The sequence below is a fragment of the Silene latifolia genome, chromosome 3 (assembly GCF_048544455.1).
Source record: "Silene latifolia isolate original U9 population chromosome 3, ASM4854445v1, whole genome shotgun sequence".
Lineage (NCBI taxonomy): Eukaryota > Viridiplantae > Streptophyta > Magnoliopsida > Caryophyllales > Caryophyllaceae > Silene > Silene latifolia.
Genome location: NC_133528.1, coordinates 108,747,837 through 108,753,141, shown reverse-complemented (window position 1 = coordinate 108,753,141; position 5,305 = coordinate 108,747,837). Strand labels below are relative to the sequence as shown.

The 5,305-nt window shown below is 38.9% G+C and overlaps 1 non-coding gene across 1 annotated transcript; it reads right to left on the bottom strand.

Annotated features, from left to right (window-relative positions):
- Positions 1-2,241: 2,241 nt before the first annotated feature.
- Positions 2,242-2,348, bottom strand: LOC141650819 (small nucleolar RNA R71). The gene has a single exon (XR_012546832.1). It is a non-coding gene; the product is annotated as a small nucleolar RNA R71 (small nucleolar RNA).
- Between the last annotated feature and the right edge of the window lie 2,957 nt (positions 2,349-5,305).

Genomic DNA, 5,305 nt, shown 5'->3' with positions numbered 1-5,305 from the left:
AATATGGAATAGAAATATCCGGAACATTCCGAACATTCGACTCGGATTTAACAAATTATCGAAAAATGGAGACGGTTTTTGACCCGGACTCCGAATGTACTCTAATTACTGCCAAAACGACCGTATCGGCACGTAGATGACAACTAAGAGGTTGACATTTAATATTTGAGCAATCACTTGTCGACAATCTTACGAACTGTCACAAATCGTTCCGCGAATCAAACATGCGGCCCAATCATCACCGGGTGGTTTGCGAGGGGTGCAGAAACGAGGTGTCTACAATTGACAATACCATTAGTCTACCACAAAATTAGATAGAAATTAGACTAGTTAGTTCATCTTTCTCTCAAATATTTGTAGAACCCTAATATTTCCTCTCTCATTTTCATTCAATAAGAAGTAATCTTTCTTTAATTATTAGTTTAATTCTTCCTTTGTTTATGCAAGTTCTTCATTTCTCATTAGTATACAATTAGTCATTTGGGTTATATTTGAAGATTTGAAGAAATTCATTCTTCCATTATTGTCCAAGCTTGCTACTTTCCTCTTTGTTGGTACAATTCTCATCTTTTGTTTACATTACTTTCATTAGTTTACATTTCTTATGTTGTTTAATTATTGTTCACCCAAAGTTTCCATCTTTATCATGTTTACAATGTTTGCTTGTGTATTGTTGGAAATTGTTGGTGATTTCTCATCCATGAACATGAGTGAGTAGTCTCATCTAGAGTTTAGGGGGATCTTGGGTCATTAATGGGTGTAAAAATGGGTTATTAACATTTGGAATTGGGTGATTACTTGGTATTTACTTTCATGCATATGAAGTGCTCGATGAAATGTTTGAACGAAAGTTGAATCTTTCATTAGCATGTTTAACTTGTCTTGGTGCTTAAGCTATTGGATGGTCTATATGCTATGATTAGTGGATCGATCGGTCTTGTTCTCATGCATATTAAGTGTTCGTATAATAGTTTGAACGAAAGTTTGACTCTTTCTTTGACATGTTTGGCTTGTCTTGATGCTTATGCTATTTGAAGGTCTATATGCCATGTTAGTATTGAGTTCATATTAATTAAGTGACAACTTGTTAATGAACTCGAGGTGATTAGGAAATTAGTCTTAATTCCTTGACCATTGTCATCACCCATGTCTTGTTTTGATCTTGTTTTATACCCTCCTACCCAAGTGAACCCGAAGACTCTAGTTCTTCCATCAATTGAATACAATCCCATTTAGTTTAATTTAACTTGTTTGCATCTTAGTTTATAATTAATCAACTTTATTTTTATTTGACTAAATTGAGACTTAAACGGACTAAGTATACACCCCCGCCATCTTTGTGTTCGACACCCGAATAAATACTACTTTTATTGGGTTCTTTATAAATAGTTTTTGGTACCGGAAGTGACGGCAAAACCCGGTCATCAAAATGGCGCCGTTGCCGGGGATGGCGTTAGGTTATGCTTAGTTAGTTGAAGTTTCTAGCTTTAGTCTTTACTTGTTGTTTGCTTGTTTGTGTGCTTCTTGTAGAGTGTGTGTGTGATTTTTGCCTTACCCTAGTGTGTAAAAGCACTAGGAGTCTTACGGTTTGACAAGTTGTATGCCTTGGAGGAACCACCAAGCTTTGCTCTTTGACTCCGATCCTGAAAGGCTTTTTAGAGCCTTAAGGAATAGGACCATTGCAAGGGTTATAACCTCTTCTCAAGCAACCATAAACCAAGCAAATCCACCCATCCAACCTCTCATTGAAAACACAACTCAACAACAACCAAACATTACAATTGAGCCTCTATTAGAAAATCTATTTCACAACTTCCAACTTCCAAATAACCCACCTCAAACACCACCCTCTCATATACCAAATCCACCACCACCACCAATGGCTTTACGTGACCATAACCGTCCAAACCATAATGATGCTTGTAACCCCATAAATTTTGGCACCTTGGCTCCAAACAATTTTGAGATGCACCCGGCTCAAGTTGGCCTAATTGAAAAAGACTTGTTTGGAGGACACATTGAAGAAGATGCTCATGCTCACCTAAGGAGGTTCAAGAGGAAAGTCTCTATGATGAAAAAGAACGGGGTATCCGAGGATACACTTAGGATGATGTTATTCCCATTTTCTCTAACGGGCAAGGCGGATCGTTGGTTGAATGTGCACCCTCCGGACACATTTACTACATGGGATGCCTTAGCCAAGGCGTTCTAGAGAAGTATTATCCATTATCCAAGACCGCCATGCTCCGAAATGAGATCCACACTTTCCAACAAGAGGATGGAGAATCCTTGGGTGAGGCATGGGACCGGTATCAAGACCTCATTGCTAGTTGCCCTCACCATGGGATTCCGGATTGGTATGTCACCCAAACCTTCTTCCAAACTTTGTTGCCAAGAACAAAAGAAATGGTGAATGCCTCCGCGGGAGGGGGATTCGATCATTTGGGTGATGAAGAAGGTACGACTCTAATCAAGAAAATGGTGGACTCCGAGGCAAACTATGGCACAAGAGTGAATGTCTTAAGAAGAAGCAAGCACCCTCCCGAGTTCTTAGTGAATGTGGAGACTAATGCTAAGCTTGATATGCTCACCAAAAAGCTTGAAGAGTTGAGTAACAAGAAGCAAGTGAACCAAGTGAATCAAACTACCACTTCTCATGGACCATCCATGGAGGAAGTGATGCAAAGATCAACATGTGAGTCATGTGGAGGGATGGGTCACACTTATGAAGTATGTGCAAATAACCATTACAACAACTTTGATGGGAACAATGTGCAAGAGGTGAATGCTTTCCAAGCATTTAACAATTTTTCCAACCGTCCACCTAGACCCTCATTCAACAACAACCAAGGATCCAACCAAAACTTTGCCAACCAATCTCAAGCATACCAAGATTATAGGGGTAACCAAGGGAACCAAGGTAATCAAAACTTTTACCAAGGAAACCAAGCTAACCAAGGGTTTGGCCAAGGATTCAATCAAGGATACAACAACAATGGGTTCAATCAAGGATACAACAATAATCAAAGGTACAACCAAGGGCAAAATCAAGGGTTCAATCAAGGGTACCAAGGGAACAACCAAAATTCCAACTTTAAAGATCAAGGATATGGCTTTTCTCTTCCAATTTCCAACCAACCTTTCAACCAAGAGCCGCCACCCCAAGCAAGCAATACCATGGGAGATGATAAATATGAAAACTTGGTGAAGTTGATAGAGGATTTGGCAAGTAATACCCAACAACAAATCAAGAGTCTTGAAGCTAAAGTGGCTTCCCAAGCTCTCATGAGTTCTCAAAAACCACCGGGTGTATTTCTAAGACAAGGGCAAAATCCAAGGGACCCTATGAAGTCTAAGGAAGTTAATGCTATCAGGGTTGGAGTTGAAGAGGAAAAAGAAGAGTCATTTGATTTGCCAAGTCAAGAGGAGTTATCTTACACTACTCCCTTTTCCATGGCTATGGAAACATTCCAAGAAGTTGACCATGAGCCCAAAAAAGAGAGCATAGAAGACTATGTGCTTGAGCAAATAATGACAATTCATGGTACACGCTTGGACGTTGAAGTCGACCCGGATAAGGGAGAGATGGTTATGACTACACCAACCATTATGAGTGAAGAATTTGTGCTTGAGGAAATAGTGGAAGCACCAAATATGAGGGTAGAAGTTGAGAGGAACCCAGAAAAAGAAGAGATGGTGATGGTAGAAGAGCACTCTTTGGCCAAGCAAGAAAAAGTCATTTCTAGAAGAGTGGACATTAGTAGCCATGAGCTTGATGCCTCAAGTGAGAAGTGCAATGTGGTCAAATCTAAAGAAATCCCCATCAAACTTGATGATCCCGGGAGTTTCTCAATTCCTTGTACCGTTGGTGACCAAAAGGTGGATAGTGCTTTGTGTGACTTAGGGGCAAGTGTGAGTGTCATACCACTTGCCCTTGTAAAGAGGTTGAATATTTCAAGCTTAACCCGCACTTCCATTACAATCAAACTTGCCGATGGGACAATCAAACCTCCAAATGGGATTCTTAAGGATGTCATGGTTCAAATTGGTAAGCTTTCAATTCCTACCGATTTTATTGTGTTGGACATCCCTATGGGAAGACGCTCCCATATCATTCTTGGTAGGCCATTTTTGGCCACGGGAGGAGCTACCATAAATGTCAAAGAGGGACTATTGTCATTCAAAGTTGGGAAGGAAAAAGTTGAATTCAAGCTACCACATGCTTCAAAGAAAACCGTGATTCAAAACATGTTTGCCATGGAAACATTAGAACTCCATGAGAATGAAGATGAGAACATGGAGCTCTTAATTTCTTGTGAGCCGAAAGTTGATGATGAGCCACCGGATAAGTTCCTTGAAGAAGAAGTGAATGCTAAAGATAAGTGTGGGGAAATGGGCAAAACTCGGGAAACCGAGTTCGATTCTAGCACCAATGCCCCTCCAAAATCAAAACCAAGAATTGAAAAGAAGAAGCCAAAAAGATGGAGGAAGAGATCGAAAGGAAAGAGGGTATGTGACCCTAATGATGACAAAGAGATTAAGGAAAAGCTTGAGGAAGAGGTGAACCGAAAATGGCAAGAGGTTCAACATGCCATGTGTAGGTTACATGATGTGATGACAAGGGTGAAAGGCTCTTGTTTTGTTAGTAGTGAAAATGGTGGAAGGTTGGTGGGATCTCGGGATATTGATCCCGGTTGAATGAAGTTTTTGAATGAAGAGGTTTGGTGGAGTCACTTAATAACCACCGCATTGTATATACTTTCTCCTTCTCTTTAATTAAGTTTTTACCGCATTTTGCATTTAGTGACATGTTTCGATAAGGAGCTAATCTAAATTAGCTCTCTTTGCATTCAGATAGTATAGCTTGCATCGTATTTCAATATTGCATATAGGTTAGATCATGCATTGCATGCTTATTTGAAAATCACTAAAAATTTGAAAAATCAAAAATCAACAAAAACATGTATTTCATTTCCGAATTTCCTCCACACATTTATTTCCATTGAGAATATGTAAATAAATAAGTGTGGGGAGGAAATTCCATCATTTTAAAAATACAAAAACATGTTATTTATTTTCAAATATTCAAAAAATCCAAAAATATGTTCTTTAATTTCGAAAAATTCAAAAACCACCAAAAATATGTTGTTTATTTTTCCTATTCTCTCCCTATACTTTGTTCCATTGAGGACAATGTAAATTTCAAGTGTGGGGAGGGAAATATCCACTTTGTGAATATTGTCTATATTTGTACATATACATATATACTTGTAAATTTAAGAAAAATTAAGAAAATGCCTAAAAA